Source organism: Sapajus apella, unplaced genomic scaffold (genome assembly GCF_009761245.1).
Source record: "Sapajus apella isolate SASKATOON/1434 unplaced genomic scaffold, GSC_monkey_1.0 scaffold40, whole genome shotgun sequence".
NCBI classification, from domain to species: Eukaryota; Metazoa; Chordata; class Mammalia; order Primates; family Cebidae; genus Sapajus; species Sapajus apella.
The window spans coordinates 12006204-12024477 of record NW_022436980.1 but is presented as its reverse complement, the minus strand read 5'-3'; the positions used below and the strand labels follow the sequence as shown (position 1 = coordinate 12024477).

Sequence of the window (18274 nt, the reverse complement as noted above, 5' to 3'; positions counted from 1 at the left end):
CCCAGCAATGCTTAGGATGTCCCTCACTTCGCTCCTTTTTCTTGGGGCCACTGCCCACCCTTAGGTTGCCTGCTGTCCCTCCTAGAGAGAGGTGGATGGCTGTGACACTCCAGGGAGAACAAAGGGAGGGGTGAGGCGGCAAAGACGCCCTTCTAAAGTCCCGCCCCGGAAAGGCATCCCACTACGCCGGCCGCGAGGCGCCCTCAGGCTACAGCCTTTGCCCCAGCCTCCTCCCTTCGCCCCGCCCCTTGGCACGGGGGACGTGCGCTGTGCGGCCGGCGCTCTCTGATTGGCTGCCGCGTCAGGGTTCCACGCCGCCATTGTGCCGTGGGCGGCCCTCGGCGCCTGCGTGCACAAGGTGGGGAGCCTGCGTTGGGAGTTGCTGAAGTCGGAGGTGGGGGAGCGGTCACTTGCAGCCAGCGGAGGCAGCTGCGGGGCGCAAAGTTGAGAGCAGTCCCTAGTCTGAGCCTTTCCGCCGCCCTCCGGCACCGCCAGCACCATGGACTCCACCCCGCCGCCGCCGCCGCCCCTCGGCGACGCGGTGCAGCTGCCACTTGACCAGGTGGGTTCAGGTACCGCGAGGCACCCAGGCGTCGGGCACGCGCCCTCGCCGCCCTTTGCTGCCGCGGTGCTGCCAGACCGGGGGCCTGGGAGAGAGGTGGGGACTGGGACCCGCTGCCCCTGGAAGGGAGGGGAAGACAAGCCTGTCCCGGTGAACTCTCGCTCCCGCCGGCCTCCTCCCTGCCTCCCCGGCGGGCCCCCCAGAACCCCATCCGCCACCCAGGGCCGTGGTGGTCCCGGCGTTGGTGCCGGCGACAGCCCCGGGGAGGGTCTTCATGTAGACTTGAGGGTGTGCGTGCTGGTCCCTGCCCTCCGCCGCAGCGGGGCCGGGACCCAGCGGTTGGGTCCCTTCGGGTGCACAGGCTGGGATGTAGCCTGAGCGGAAGGCTGTGTTCTGGAGAGGCTGGCGTGGTGGTGCCTGCCCGGCGGGTGGCTCTGAACGACCCCCGGAAAGGCTGATGCGTAGGTCTAGGTCTGAACGGTGCGTTAGAGATGGCGCTGATGGGTGCGAGGGGCACAGAGAAGCTTAAGTGCTACTGCACTTTGGGGACAGTTTGCATTGGAGTGTGGTTTAAGGGAGACAAAGGCAGTAGTTTCGGGGAAGGCAGAAGTTATGAAGAAAAGTGAGAGGGAGTTATCCCTAGGATCCTAGCTGAGAAAGTTGCAGCCTTGTAGATAGAAGCAGCCACCCTTACCTCCTGGCCCAACCCTCAAAAAAGCACTTGGCAGTGTTCAGAGAAGGGTGGTATTTAAATGAGGCCAATTGAGTTTGATGGTTAAAGGGCCTAAGGATTACTGAGAAATCAACAATATTGTGGTGGAAAAAGCAGCGCCATTTTTATTCAGCAAAGAAAGCTTGGAAGTATTTTGTTGGGATAATTCAGCCTAAGATTTAAGGAAGTTGTTAATGCCGGGTGTGGGAGGTCGAGTTAGGTGATTGCTCCAGCCCCAGGCTAAAGGTGGTTGACTTTGGAAAATTTGCTTGCAGTTGTTTGTAGCATACTTAACCTAGAAGTAAGTGTTTGCACTTTACAAGGGATACTAGTTCACTGTCCTTAGCTGGAATGTGCGCATGTTGTTTAGGGGATTTCATTTATACTACAGATTCTCTCTTACCCAGACTGCTTTTCCTAGCAGCAAGTTGGAAACCTGACATTAGGGTACAGGCTGCCTTGCACTTTACTCTTTTAAATAACCTTATGTGGAACGAGTGTCAAATAAAAAATAATTAAATAGAAAAAAGTAAATAATTCTGCCTTCTCTTAAAATCTCTTATTGCGGTCATCTCCACCTATCTTTAACAGCAGTTATAATGTGTATCCTGTGAATAAAGTGTTGGTAGTGAAATTCATCGTGTATTTGAAGAAAATACTATTCTCTGTTTACTAATAAATTGATCAGAATTTAGTGTTTTTCATCTGCTCAGCCCTGTGAAAGATCATCGCTGTTTTCCACCCTGGCATGCAGTGTAGCATGTCACACTCCTGATTTAAACAGGCTGCTGCCAGTGTATCAGCAAATGCAGCGTAGGTGTCTGTAAAGAAAACATACTGCTGATGAGGAGCAAGGGAGATACCCATGTACATTTACATTTCTTTTAGAGAGACAGGCATATATTCACATTCTCTCTTTCTCTTCCCTCTGAACCCCGTGTCTGCTATAGGCATACCCCTCCCTCCCATGCCGAAATATTTTCTTTGTTATGCTAATAATACCTTTAAATTTATATAATGCTTGTAACTTTTTAAAAGTGATTTTATAGTAATGAACTCATTTAAACATCTCAGCAACCAGAGAAAGTTCTTTTCAGTACTGAAATAATCAGGAGAACCATGGGAAGGAGACAGGACTTAAAACTTTGTGACATGTCTTTCTTTGTTTAGCTGAAGGTCTTGAGTTTGTAGCTTGGGACTACTATAAATTTGTACAGACACGTATAGCCCTAATTTGTGTGGTACAGTTATGTAGTGCATAGTGCCAGTGAGGTCATCAGAGCTCATATATGATTTTGGTTCTATGGATTATAAGGGAGCTGAAACATTCCCATTGCCTAGTGAAGCTGTAGTATTCATAATTTCTTAGTTACTCTTGTTTTTGTGGTGATGCTGGTGTAAACAAACTTACTGTGCAGCCAGTCCCTGTAAAAGTGTAGCATATGCAATTATGTACAGTACATAATACTTGATAAGGTTACATTATTGGTTTGTGTATTTTCTACCCATTTTATTGTTTTACTACGTACTTCTGTTGATTAAAAAGAAAAGTTAACTATAGAACAGCCTGAGGCGGGTCTTTCAGGAAATATTCCAGAAGAAGCCACTGTCATAATAGCAGGCGACAGCTACATACGTGTTGTTGCCCCTGAAAACCTTTCAGTGGGACGAGATTGGAGGTGGGAGACAGTGATGTGCATGATCTGGATCCTGTGTAGGCCTAGGTTAGTAGGTGTTTGTGTCTTAGTTTTTAACAAAAAGTTTTAAAATTAAAAATAGAACAAAGCTTATAGAATATAAGGAAAGAATATTTTGTACAGATGTACAATGTGCATTTTAAGCTAAGTGCAATTATAGAAGAATTTAAAAGTTTGTAAATAAAAAGTTACAGTAAGCCAAGGTTAACAGAAGAAAGAAGAACTTTTCAGTGTAGCCTAAGTGTAAAGTCTTTATAAAGTCAATAGTGGTGTACAGCAATGTCTTAGACCTTAACATTCGTTCACCACCCACTTACCCACAACAACTTTTAGTCCTGCAGTCTCCATTCATGGTTAGTGCCCTATATAGGTATACCATTTTTTATCTTTTATGCTGTATTTTTACAGTACCTTTTCTATGTCTAGATACACACGTACTACAGTATTCATTACAGTAAGCTGCACTGTAGGTCTGTAACCTAGGAGTAATGGACTGTACCATCTAGGCACCTGTGTAGTAGGCTAGACTGTCTAGGTTTGTGTAAGTCCACTGTGATGTCCACAGTGAATTGCCTAATGATGCATTTTTAAGAATGTACCCCCATTATTAAGCAACACATGAGTGTATTTGCAGTTGTTTTCTGTTTGAGCAAGTCTTGAGAATATTTAATTAATACCACATAAGCCTTAACTTTTCATACTGATAATTGTTTCTTTGAAGCACCTAAGAATTGACTTGCTTGTTGTTGAAGTTCTTGAAATAACTAAAAACTCATATTGTAAAATTGGATGAGTAAAATCATTTAGCTATCATTTTAAAGTTGAGCATTTTAGAGAACTTGGGACATTTTTATAATGTAAATAGTCCAGGTTGAGAAAAAGCTTAGGAATTTGTTGTAATCAAATAGTGTGAGTCAGCAGGAAAAAGGCAAATCGGGAAATGAAAAGTGCAAAAATACAACTTATAAGCATGTTAATTTGGTACGTGCAAATTAACAGTGTTTTGAAAAATTAGAAAATTATAGAAGTAGTTGTTTAATGTCAGATGAAGAAAAGGACTTTAGTGTAACAAGAACAGTTAACTTTTTACTAAAGTATAGAATTTATGAGATAATAGAAATTATTGATCCACATTGAATGTAAGAACGTGCCTTGAGGGGGCCAGGTAGCAGAAGGGAGGGTGTGTTTTGCAATAAGGCTAAGGCCAGGGAAGGAAAAGGAGCAAAAGATCTTGCCATTGACTCCTGTATTGTTTAATCATTACTGATAATTCCAGAGCGACCTTGAGGTAGCCATAGTGTTTGTTCAGTAGGCCTTAAATCTTAGTAAAAGATCTATTATCAAGTGAGGTTACACCATGCTGTAAGATAGGAAGTAACTAGCATCTGAGGTTTGCCTTTGTAGGCCTTGCTTTCCAGATAATTTTATTTCTAGGGTAATGTTTAGTAGGTGATTTTGATGAAAGGAAAATATGGAGAGAAGGTTTTGAGGAAGAAATTGGACTAAGGGAGAGCTGTGCCATGAAAAGGGCCAGATGTGTTATTTAGAAGACATCAGATATCATTGAGCATATTTGTGTTGTTATTTTCTGATGTGCTGATGTTCAGTTCATCTGTAACTTGAAAAGTAAGGTGGGCTAGGCGAGGTGGCTCATGCCTGTAATCCCAGCACTTTGGGGAGGCTGGGGGAGGTGAGTCACCTGAGGTCGGGAGTTCAAGACCAGCCTGACCAAAATGGTGAAACCCCGTCTTTACTAGAAATACAAAAATTAGCCGGGCATGGTGGTGCATGCCTGTAATCCGAGCACTCAGGAGGCTGAGGCAGGAGAATCGCCTGAACCTGGGAGGCGGAGGCTGCAGTGAGCGGATTGCGTTCCAGCCTGGGCAGCAGGAGTGAAGCTCTGTCTCGTGGTGGGGAGGGTGGGGAAGTAAGGCAGAATGAATCAAGTATTTTGTAACGTTTTTGCTGTTCGTGAGTGGATTCTTTTTTTTTTTAATAATGTAAATATGTTTGACATTTTTGCATTTTCAATTTCATTTGTGTTTACTCTAGTGTATTATGTACGCTAATAGGGAACTGAATTTTTTCATCTGATTTAGAAAGTAATACATGTTTATGGTATAAAATTTATAAAATAAAAATGTATAACTATGAAAGTTTAAAAATCACTCATTTTCCTTCACTCCAGGGAAAACTTCTGTTAATTTTTTTAGGATGTGTGTGTATATTGAAACAGAATTAGAGTCACACTGAATACAAAGTTTTTGTAACACAGCCACCATATGAGGAATCTCGGGGCCCATAAAAATGCCTTGTGTCTGTGCTTGAACCTGCAGGCCCAGCTAAAGTCGCAGGTGACAGCCAGCATTCACCATCTGACATGTGAGTGAGTGAACCTTTAGGTAATACTAGTCACTGGCTACTGGCAAGTAGAGAAGTAATGAAGTGTCCATGCTGATCCATGTCCAAATTGCAGATTCCAGAGCAAATGAAATGTTAGTGTTTTCAGCCACCAAATTCAAGGGTACTTTTTAGGTCATTAGAGTATTCATTTGGCAATCATATGTTTTAAAACAATTCTAATTGAAGTATAACATATATAGAGAAATGCATAGATCTTAAGTGTGCAGTTTGATCAATTTTGACAAACGTGTACATGTGTGTAACTCATACTGTGTAACCCTTGTAAAGGTGAACATGGTACACCAGAGTAAACAAGGTGTGAGTATTAGGTGATGAGTAAAAGAGATTGGGAGGCCTTTGGTTTAAAAAAATATATGATGGGAAGCCATCGGATTTTTAGAAATACACTTTGTGTTTTAGAAGAGTTTTAAATTTATGGAAAGTTGTGAAAATAGTAGAGAGAGTTTCCAAATAACTCACATCCAGTTTTCCTATTGTTACCCTGTTACATTAGTGTGGTCTTTTGTCACACTAAGTAATAGTGATACATTATTATTGACTAAATTCTATACATGATTGATTTCTTTAGTTTTTACTTAAGGTCTGTATCAGTTAGCTGCCAGAACAAAATTCCATGGACTGAGTGGGTTAAACAAAAGAAATTTGTTTTCACAGATCTGGAGGCAGAAAATATGAGATCGGGTACGAGGACAGTTGGGTTCCAGTGAGGAGTCTCTTCCTCACGTGCACACGGCACAGTCCCCTTTCCTAGGTGTGTGCTCACCAGAATAGAGAAAGAACAAGCTCTCTGTGTCTCTTTATAAGAGCACTAATCCCATCAGACCAGGGCCCTGCCCTCATGACTTATTCTAATGCTGATTACCTCCCAAACGCCCTAGCTCCAGATACTATTACGTTCGAGGTTAAAGCTTCAACATACGAGGATTCTGGGGAGGCCACAAACATTCAGTTTATAACAAGGTCCTTTTTGTGTTCTGGATCTTATTTAGGTTACCATATTACGTTTAGTCTTTGTGTCTCCTTAGCTTCCTTTAGACTGTGGCAGTTTCTCAGACTTTCCTTTCTTTTTTGGTGACCTTGTCAGGTTTGAGGACTACTGGTCACATATTTTGTAGAATGTCCGTCAAGTGGGATTTATCAAATGTGTTTCTCATAATACGTCTGGGTTTATGGATAACTGGGAGGAAGACTGAAAAGATGAAGTGCCCTTTTCATCACATCATATGAAGGAAAGGGTGTGTACTTTTAATGTGACTGATCACTGTTGATGTGGATTTGGTCACCTGACTGAGATAGTGCAGCAGGATAATTTCCCTGAATGCTTTGCTGGTGGGAACTGGGATGCGGGTGCTGAAGTAGCTGGCCACTTAGGTGCTAGCAGGGGCAGACTCCACTCACTAGAACCCCCTGTGCTCAACCCGTCATGGGAGGAAACATGCAGGTAAGCATGTGCAGGAGCTGGGGTGAGTGCTTTTGGGTGCCGGGAGGAGCAAAACTCTGTGCAGGCCCTGAGGCCCCAGAAGGAGTGTTACAATCGGTGCTCTTTTAGCTTCACCGCCCATGGACAGTTTAAGTGTTAACAGCTAAGTGTGACAGCCTTTTACACCAGCCTGGAAGAGAAATGGCTGTTGGAATATGAGAAAGGGTGGATATGAAAGATGATCCCTTCGACTGTGTTACGTTTCAGTTGCTGGCTAGCCTTTGAAGTAGAAATGTGAAGAACATTGAAGATGTGAATCCGAAATTCAGGCAATAGGGCAGGACTCAAGATTCTACTTGGAGGTTGCACATTTTATCTTTAAAGAATTCCATTGGCTGGGTGCTGTGGCTCACGCCTGTAATCCTAGCACTTTGGGAGGCTGAGGTGGGTGGATGACCTGAGGTCAGGAGTTCAAGACCCACCTGGCCATCATGGTGAAACCTCATCTTAAAGAAAAAAAAACAAAAACGATTCCATTGTATTTTTCAGAGTAAGAATTTCATTTGATAGAATAAAGAGCCTATGGTACTTTGAGTAGAATGATGAGAAAAATTTTAATCAAAAATTTTTTTTTCCCGAAAGCATTGCGAATAAAAATAAGAGTAAAATATAGGTGATTTTCAGTCAGCATCAGTCTGTATCTGACCTGAGTCCCAGCTGATATAGCCAGTTGACAGTAGAAAATTTAGGATTTTATTTGCATGTTTTAAAGCTATTGAGAAGAATTAGACATTTTAATTCCCTCCCCCATAAGGAGCCATGTGGGTATATTTTTGAGACTTACCTTTTTTTTTTCCTTCTTAGCGGGAAACCAGTCAGAAGTGGGAGGCCTCTGAACAAACTGTATACTGTGTAGCCGCCAGCTTCTTCTTTCTCGAGGCAGAACGCTAGCCCTCAGTGCCTCTTTCTGCTTCCTCTTGTTCAGACCACTGAGGACTGCCACTCTCCTGTCTGACTCCTCCTGTTGTGGTGAGCAATATAGGGAGGCTGAGGGATTGATATTATTTGGCTCCATATTTTAGAAAGCTACTTGGTAGTTACATGAAGTACATCTAGTTTGACCAGTACCACTTATAACTTTAAATTGTCATACAGAAATTGATCCTTTGTTATTTAGAAAATATACTTTAAAGTTAATAATACTGAGAGAATTCATGACTCTTAACTTTTGCCTTCCCTGTCCTTTAATTCTTTATTTTTAGAGCTTTTGTACTGGCTCATCTTCCCTTTCCTGGGGAGTTGATTTTAAAAATTAGATTTGCAAGAGCTTATCCTTTTAAAGGATGATGAAAACCACTTGTACTTGAACTTAAGGAATTTTTTTTTTTAAAGTTCCCGTGTGCCCTTTTCAGATCACATCCCAGAGAAGAGAGACTTCTGCAATCTTGTGTTAACCATTTCCTTTCTTTCTTCAAATGTTACCCACAAATGTATATATGTATGTGGTAATAAGCATGAAATTTGCCATCTTAACCCTCTTGAAGTGGGTAGTTCTGTAGTAATGAGTGTATTCACAACATTGAGCACTAGATCTCCACTTTTTCATCTTACAGAACTGAAACTGTATATTAATTAATCAACTCTCTATTTCCCCCAGGCCCAATAGCTGGCCTTTTGTTTCTATGAATTTGACTATTCTAGGTACTTCATATAAGTGGAAACTTACAGCGTTTGTCTTTTTGTGAGTGGCATATCTGAATTAGCACGTCTTCAGGGTTCATCCATGTTGTCACATATGATATATGTTATATGACTCATAAAAGCCAGAATTTCTTTTCTGTTGAAAAGCTGAATAATGTTTCATTTATAAAGTTCTGAATCTTCATGTGACTGAATTTATAACATTCATATTTGCAGTGTTTTTATACCTAGTTTAGGAAATTCTTCTATATCCTGAGATCATAAAGATAGCCTTCTATATTTTTAAGAAATATTTTTTCTTTGTTTTAAGACAAGATTAAATTTGCAGGAAGGTTATCAGTACAATTCAGATAACATTCGCTTTTCCCAGAACCATTTGATAATAAGTTGCTGACCTGATGACCCATTGCTTCCAAATATTTTAGTAGCATTACCTAAGGACATTCTTCTGTGTAATATCAAAATGACCATCAAAATTAGAAAACTAATATGTTTCTATCATCACATCTTCAACTTTATTCAAGTTTAACAACAGGATCTAGTTTGGAATTACTGGTTGCATTTGGTTCTAAACTCTCCTTAGTCTCCTTATGTCTAGACCACTCCCTTTATTGAATTGAGATGTATTCCTTCCTCTTCTATTTTCTGGGAGGGATTGTATAAGACCAGTGTTAATTCTTTCTAAAAAACTTGATAGAATTCTTCAGTAAAACCATCTGGGCCAAGTTTTGTTTTTTTTTTTGTTTTTTTTGGTTGGGGGTTGGGGGATGGAGTTTTGCTTTTGTTGCCCAGGCTGGAGTGCAATGGCACGACCTTGGCTCATTGCAGCCTCCACCTCCTGGGTTCAAGGATTCTCCTGCCTCAGCCTCCTGAGTAGCTGGGATTACAGGCACCCACTACCACGCCCAGCTAATATTTTGTATTTTGAGTAGAGAAGGGTTTCACCATGTTTGCCAGAGTGGCCCTGAATTCCTGACCTCAGGTGATCCACCCGCCTCGGCCTCCCAAAGTGCTGGAATTACAGGTGTGAGCCACCGCACCTCACTGGCCTAGAGATGTTTATGGGATTTGAAATTACAAAGCCAGTTTTCTTAACAGTTATAGGGCTATTTAAATTCATATTGGATGAGCTGTTGTAGTTTGTGTTTTTTCTGGAATTGGTGGATTTCATCTAAAAAATTGCATTTTAGCTAATCTATGTGCAGTTTTATTCTTCTTTACCTTGTATAGACATTTTCAGTGAAAAGGTAATCTAATACATATATTTATAAAAATAAATGCATATTTCACATTTGTATCATGTAATTGTATTTCTGTTTTATATACTTTGGATCAAGCTCTAGATGTAGCCAAGATCTCAGGGGCAGGCTATATTCAGCACTGATGGGAGACTCAGTGACCTGTAAAGTCTGTGTCTCTATGCACTTCAAGTTTGCTCTGACAGAGACTGAGACTATTGTGACTGAGTCACAAATAGCTGTACTGTGGCTATATTGTGCTGACACCTCATTGTATTTCAATTTTTTTCATGACGTATTATTCAAAATAATGTGATACAGTGCAAATCAGATTTGCTGTGGTCCCTGACCTCAGGTTGCTTAGAGTCTCTGTAGGGGCTGCAGAGAAGTAATTAGGAAATCAGTAATCAGTGTGGTCAGCGTTGTGATGAGGAGGCAACAGGTCCTCATGAGAACACAGAGAAGAGGTGTCTCTTTTATTCTCTTCATCTCTGGTACCTAGTAGAGTACCTTGCACATAGTAGCTTCCCATTAAGTCTTTGTTGAAGGAATGAATAAACTCAGAACTGGGCGATCACAAGGTCATTTTTGGAGAGGACTTGTGTCTGAGCCAGCTTAGTGATATCTATGGGCAGTAGATGAGTGGAGGGAATTCTTTCATGTGGACGCAATAATATGCAGTGTTGTAGAAGGACAGAAAGCTTAGCAATCTAAATAGTTGTCTAAAGCTGTCTATTTGCAAGTGGGGAGTGGTTTCCAAAAGTGATTGCAGACTGAAGGCTAAGAAGAAATAACTGACCAAAGTATGTATTGGGCAAGGTTAGCTAAGAACCAGAATTGATTTTTATGAATTAGCATTTTTGGTTCTGGCTATTGTGTTTACCATTAGTAGGTTTAGTTTCTAACATGTCTTAAAAATAATGCTCTCCAAATGAATAGGAAGTATTTTTTTTTGTGAAGCATGGTACAGTTTTCTCTGGCACTAAGTCTTATTCGTACTATCTTTGCTTTAAAACAATACTTTTTTATGCTCTAAATATATCTGTGATAAATCATGCGTTTACCAGGAATAATGGTGGGTCATATTGTTGTGTTTTCATATGTCAGGTACTGTATTGAGACCCTGCCATGAGTTATTTCATTTAATGTGGACAGTGGCCTGTCTGTGAGAAAACCAAACCTAGGGTTCCCATTTTACAGAAGTGGCAACTAAAGTTTGGGGAAGTTAAATTGTGTGTACCCAAGGTCACTTAGGTAAGCCTGGGACTCACATTTGAATCCAAGTCTGTCTGAGTTCATTTAACCACTGAGCTATGTGTGCTCTTTCCAATGTTTCATATGTCTTTTTATTAAACAAAAAAGGCCCAGGATTTAGTTTTACTTGTGTATATATCCTTAGAAAGTTTATCAGTTAAGTAGGGAAAGAGTTTGTAGTGAAGTAACACATTAAGACTCTCCTAAAAGCAAATTACAGAAACTCACTTTGAACTAGCCAGCCTGGCTAGATGCAGATGCTCCAACAATAATTACTGTGCTTTTCCTCTCTGCGTCTCCTCCTTTCCCACCTTTCTCTTTCCCCCTCCTTCTTTATCCCACTGCCCCACTGCCTCTCTCATCCTGCTTTTCTTAGAGTGTTGGCCCAGTCTCTCTTGTCACAGAAGCAGCTCCAGTGAAACCAGCTCCACCTGTGATCCTAGGAAGAGAAAGCATCTTCTCTGGGAGCTCTGGCAGAAATGCCCTGGCGAACACTCTTGGTCATGGGGACTGGGGGCTGTGAGAGGACTTTGTGAACTATATGGAATGTAGCTGTTGGGGTGACAACATGTCCATAATTGATCTTGATAAGACATGTCATTTGATGGTTGAAAGCTATAATTATTTAAAGATAATGCACAATATATTTTAATAGCTTTATCAAGATATAGTTCACATACCATAGGACTCACCCATTGAAAGTGTACTGTTCAATGGTTTGAAAATATTCACAGTTGTACAGCTATCACCACTGTCTAATCTGTAACACTTTCATCACAAAAAGAAACCTTGTACCCATTCACAGTCACTCCCTATTTTTCCCAAATCTCTCAGCCTTAAGCAAGCACTCATCTACTTTCTGTCTCTATAGATTTGCCTATTTTAGACATTTTGTGTAAGTGCAATCAGACGACTTGTGGTCTTTTGTGTCTGACTTCTTTCATTAGCATGTTTTCAAGGTTTATCTATGTTTGTATATCATCATGCATTTTTTATTAATTCCCAAATATTCTGTTATATGGATATATCACATTTTATTTGTCTGTCTGTTGTTGATGGACATTTGGGTTGTTTTCATGTTTTTGCAATTATGAAGAATGCTGCTGTGAACATTTGTGTAGAAGCTTTTGTGTAGATTTGTTTTTTACTACTTCTGTGTGTATACCTGGGAGTGGAATTGCTGGCCCATATGATAACTATACTAACGTTTTGAGGAACTGTCTTCCAAAGTGACTGTATCATTTTACATTCTCAGCAGCAATGTGTGAGGGTTCCAGTATCTTTACATTCTTGTCAACCGTTACTATCTTTTTGTATATAGGCATCTCGGTGGGTGTGACATGGTATAATGCATATTTGTTTGTTAAATAATGGCCTGTTTACTTGTCATCTTACCTTGTATTGGAGCTCTCCCAGTGGCTTCTGAACCTGCTCCTCCTCAGTCCAGCCAGCCAGGTAGGCAGATCATGCTGATCAAAGGATCAGAAGTATATGTTTACTTTTCTTTTTCTTTGCAAATTTTATTATTTACAAATCTAGACAGGGATTCTTCTTATTTTCATATTAAGAAACAAGTTATAAATGCCAGTGGTTACTTGGTTGAAGATGGAACAGGGACTCGTATTTAGGATTTATTAGGTGGTAGAGAGCTGCTTGCTTCAGATCTGCAGTGTCAGCCTGCTTTGACATGATAGGTAGCATTCATATGACACACATTCCCACTCGTGTTCACTGTGTTATATGTAGTTCCCAGTAAACTAGTTGTATCTGTATCTCTGCTGTTTTTTTCTTAGAAATGTGAGGGCAAGAGTAATGTCTTAGGAATAATCTTGATTATTCATGAATGATTGTTCATGAACTTGACTATTTCAATTTTCATTAGTATAAATTACTTGCAGCACACCAAAAACTAAGCTGCTTTTTTTTTTTTTTTTTTTTTTGGAGACGGAGTTTCACTCACGTTACCCAGGCTGGAGTGGAATGGCGCGATCTCGGCTCACCGCAACCTCCGCCTCCTGGGTTCAGACAATTCTCCTGCCTCAGCCTCCTGAGTAGCTGGGATTACAGGCACGCACCACCATGCCCAGCTAATTTTTTGTATTTTTAGTAGAGACGGGGTTTCACCATGTTGACCAGGATGGTCTCGATCTCTTGACCTTGTGATCCACCCGCCTCAGCCTCCCAAAGTGCTGGGATTACAGGCTTGAGCCACCGCGCCCGGCCGCTTTTTTATGATTCACAATGGTTGCTTCTAACTACTTTATTATGGCAACGTTCGTTGTCAGCCCTGTAGCGCTATTTAACATTCACCTTGGCATCAGTCTAAAATTTGATACTCTCATGCACAGACAGATGGTCTTCTATCAGTGGCTTTCTCCCTAGCCCTAGAGCAGTCTGTGTATCCAGACTCCATATTGAGTCTTGCCTCCTCAGCACAATGTAAGAGAATCTATGTTGATCACACCTTATGCGAAAATCTATGTTGATCTCTTGCCACCCATTTGCCATATATCACTGTATAACTTGAAAGTCAAGAATTTGTGATTTAGAATTTCTGTTCAGATCATGCCTAATATTTTCATGTCTTCAAGCAATAACAAGAAGATATTACACATATCAGCAGTATGCTCTAAATGCGGAAGTAACATGCTGATCTCCATAAGATAAAAGAGGAGCTTGCAGGTATTTAACAACACATATTATTTTAAGCTGATAATATGCCGGGAGTAGGTGCTGGGGGATACAATGAGCACACTGGATAAATATCTCTGTCCTTATAAAATGTACATCCCAGTGATTAATGATTTTCTATAGATCATTTATAATGTGCAACAACCAGGTAAAAAATCAATTGTGATTTTTTTGGTAGCAGTGTCTGAAAGCTTTGAAATTCTAAAAAAGAAAATAAAGGAATTAAAAATGTTTAAATTGGTGCATTTAGATAGTATATTATGTAACTGACTATTTGCTAAGTATCCCAAAGGTAAGATATTAGAGATCCCAATTTAATCATTAAAAGTAAATACTTTTTATATTGACCTTATCCTTATCAAAAAGTGTACTATTATAGTGAAAGGCCATGCAATCTCAAAATTAACAACATTCATGTAAATTGATAAGTTGATATTATATCAAATGGAAATGTCATGGTAATGAGGCAGGCCAGTAGTTGAATTTTTCAGTTGTTTAGACGCATAATTTGAAGACTTGAAAAATTAATAGGACAGTTGAAATTGAAATTTATTTTTAAACATCAGACAGGTAATGTACTGATGTAAAAAGGTTTAAGAAAAGAGATTTGGAATCTTGTAAAATTAATAGGACAGTTGAAATTGACCTTTATTTTTAAACCTGAGACTGGTCATGTGCTGATGTTGTAAAAAGGTTCACATGCAGGTTTGAGTGTGGAAACCCAATCATCACACTTAGGAATTTAAAAAGAACTAAAATAGACTTTAAAAAAAAATGCACATGGGTACTTTTCAACCAGTAGTACCAGGCACCTGGAAATGAATGCTTTCAAGTGAAATAAGAAAAGATCATAGTTCTTATTTGGGCTAATGCTTCTGATAGGCATAGCAGGAATGAATGAATGAATAAATGAATGAATGAATTTTATTAGCGTATATAATAAATAAGTAAAGAACTTTACAAGATAATTTTAGATAGTGATAAGTACCGTAACATCAGTAAAATGCAGTCTATGATAAGTTAATTAAATATTCACTTGAATACCTAATACATTTCTAAACGTATTGTGACCAAAGGGCTCCTGATTCATTCCCCTAACCACCAGCTTCTCACCAGGGGATGCTTCTGTAGATTGTGAGGTCTGGGAAGCTTTTGAAGATGTTATTTGAGTTGAGATATGAATGGTGAAGTATCTGTGTGCATTCCAGCTATGGAGGTGGGAACGCGTTGGCTTTGGGGTGGAAATGAGTTTAGTGTGTTGGAGACAGTCAGTATGAAATGTTGGAATGTATCCAGAGAAGAAATAGTGGTAGATGAGGCTAGAGAGGTGGAAAGGGCCTTGATCTTTTAGGGCAGAATAAGGAATTAGTATGTCACTTTAATGATGGCAGCAAGTCTGTAGAGTGTTCTAGGTCTGGGGATTGATGGCCTCATGACTATGGCTACTGTGTAGTGACTGACTGGTAGAGGCAGAAGAGGAAATGGGGATCTTTCAGAGCTGTTGTCTGGGTAAGAAGCCATAGTAGCTGTGTAGATGGAGCCTGGGCCAGCTTTGGCAATATACTTTGCAGACAGAGCTAAGAACTTAAGTGTGGATTCTGTGTAGAAGGCAGGAGATGAGTAGTCAAGAGTTGATTTCTAGGTTTTAGTTGAGCAACTGAACGTGTGAGGGTTCAATTACTAAGATGGGGAAAATTGGAGGAGAAGTTGGTGGTGAGGGGAATCAGAAGATACCTTTTGGCCACAATTGGTTTTAGATACTTATTAGATAGTTAACTGAGGTGGTTTAGTGGGCAGTGGAATAAATGTCTGTAGTTCAGTGGAGAGGTCAAGATTAAAATGACAAAGGTAGGTGTCAGCAACATAGAGCAGACTTCAAAGCCATGAGACTGGATGAACTCCCTATAAGGGGAGGGGCTAAGTTTACTTCATTAAATTGAGAAAGTTGGACAGGATGATGTTTAAGTCCCGTCTTTTCCAAAAAGTTAAATGTTTATTGAATTTCAGAGAGTCTCTGTAAGAAACTTGAAGTGATGGAATTTTTTTTGTAAAATGCTTTAGCTTCTTTTAAATCATGAAAAGGATGAATGGGAAGAAATACAGACATTTAAATATTTGACATCTGTATTTATTCTGAAATTGCTTGTCCACAAAGCATGATATGTAACTGCAATCAGATATCCTTCTGAAAGTGAAAATAATCTTCATTTTGTAAGGTTTCAGTTAAACCCGATTGGTGGTCAATGTGAACTTATTTTTATCAAGAAATTTTAAACAGCTTTATTGAGGAGTCAAGTGACACCCAAGCTGCACATATTAGAAGTGTAAAGTTAGATGTTTTCACACAGGTATTCAGCCATAGAGCTGTCACCACTAGAGATAATAGACGTACTTGGCAACCCAACAGTTTCCTTGTACCCTTCAGTACTGTCTCCCTCCTGCTCTGATCCATAGGCAACCACTGATAAGCTTTTTGTAACTGTAGATTAGTTTTCATTTTCTAACTTATATAAATAGAATCATACAGTAGGTATTCTTTTTTTCTGGCTTTTTTCATTCAACGTGATTATTTTGAGATTCATCCATGGTGTTTTTTGTGTCAGTAGTTCTTTTCCTTTATTTGCTAAGTAATATCCTATTGTATGGATATACCAGAGTCATTTTTGTAGTCGTAACGAAGTTAGACTACCTTCTTTTTCCCTTCAGAGGGTCTCCTGATTTGCTGGTATTATTTGTAACCCTGAAAATTTGAGACAAGTCTCAGTTAATTTAGAAAGTTTATTTTGCCAAGTTTGAGGATGCATGCTCCTGAGACAGCCTCAGGAAGTCCTGATGACATGTGCCCAGGGTGGTCGGGACATAACTTAGTTTTATACATTTTAGGGAGACATGAGACATCAGCCAACGTATGTAAGAAGTACAATGGTTGTGTCCGGAATGGCAGGACGACTTGAAGCTGGAAGGAGCTTCTGGGTCACAGATAGGTGAGAGAGAGGAATGCTTGCATTCTTTGAGTTTTTGACTAGCCTTTCCAAAGGAGGCAGTCAGCTATGCATCTATCTCAGTGACAGGCAGGTTGTCCCTAAGCAGTTCCCAGTTTGGCTTTTCCCTTTAGCTTAGTGATTTAGGGGCCCCAAGATTTATTTTCCTTTCACACACCTAAGGGACTAAAAATGTGAGTACATATACACACAGAGACACACTCCAAACTCTCTTTATAGAAGGGCTTCCTTGTTCTTGTATTCATCCCTCTTCATCCTGTTCAGGGATGAGCTTCCTGGCTTTCACTTACCAGAGCAAGCTTGACAGTGTTGTGGGTAGGAAGCAGGCCCACCCTTTCTATGTGTTGGTGTTCTGTGTGATTTTCTGGGGATGCGTGTATGTTGTTGAGCTTTATTTTTTATCTAGATTGTGTTTATGTCAGGAGGTTGCCTGAAATAAAACTGAAGCTTCATAGTTTAGCCTTTAGTTGTGTTTCATAGTTAGCAGTTATGGATTCAGTTAATCTAGTACCTCTGATTTCACAAGGAAGTATAATAAATCTTTTCTCAGTTCATAGGAATTTTGTATAGTTGGTTAAGACAGAGATCAAAATGAGACAAACACTCATTCACGTGGTAAGTAGATGCTTACCTTTAATCTCTGTGGTGTCTTGATTAAATCACTTGCTTTCTGCTTCTGTTCCTGTGCATTTGGAAAAGCTCACTGCTTTTTGGTTCCTGTGGATGATCTGAGAACACACTTGGGGATTCATGAGTTAATCACCCTCTGGCTGTTTTTAACCTCATGAGCTTACATGGAGTTTAAGGATGTCTGAGCTCTCTGGGGTTGTCTGAGGAGGAAAAGAAGCAGATTTGGTAGGATGATGAGACAGGTTAGTGTGCAAGTGTAGTAAAGAATTCCGTTTTGGATGTTTTTAGTTTGAGTTTTCTGCAGGATGTTCTGTTTTCTAGGTAATTTGTAGATTTTTACGCTGCTTTATAAAAAGCTCTTTCCCCAATTGGTAACTTTGAATTCTTCTTCAGACCCATATTCTTGAATTAGATGTTCTGCATTACCTTACCAAAGATGACTCTACCAGTAGTGAAGCCCAAGAAGGAAAAAGATCTGCTGCTCTGGATATCTAAAGAATCACTTCATTTTGGTACTTATGGGACTGCCCCATTCTTTGTGATGGTTGTAGAGCATTCACTCCATCGACTGAATGTAACATGCTTTAGTAGTCCCTGCCACTTTTCCTGTTATATCTGTGCTGAAGTACATAATACTTGCATGTAAATACATCATTGCCCACATTTCCAAATTGTTCTCCATTAACATTTTGTCGGTATGTACTTCCACCAACAAGGCTTTAGTGTGTCTGTTTCCTTATACACTCAACAGTACAGAGTGCTACTAGAGTTTATCTGATTGGTGAAAATGTTATTTTATTCTGATTTTTGACATATATCTCTTATTACAGAGTTTGGGCATCTTTTCATGTGAATGAGTCATTTGTAATTCTTTTTCTGAGAGCTCACTGTTCCTATATGCTACCTATTTTTCTGTTACATGATTACTGTTTTATTATTGATA

General features: G+C 40.1%; 1 long non-coding RNA gene and 1 pseudogene across 1 annotated transcript; one reads left to right on the top strand and one right to left on the bottom strand.

The window, feature by feature from the left end:
* Positions 1–1159: 1159 nt before the first annotated feature.
* LOC116565505 lies at positions 1160–17177 on the top strand. The gene is made up of 3 exons (XR_004275472.1): positions 1160–1171; positions 15721–15729; positions 16644–17177. It is a non-coding gene; the product is annotated as an uncharacterized LOC116565505 (long non-coding RNA).
* On the bottom strand, positions 14359–14452 carry LOC116565635 (annotated as a pseudogene).
* Positions 17178–18274: the final 1097 nt, after the last annotated feature.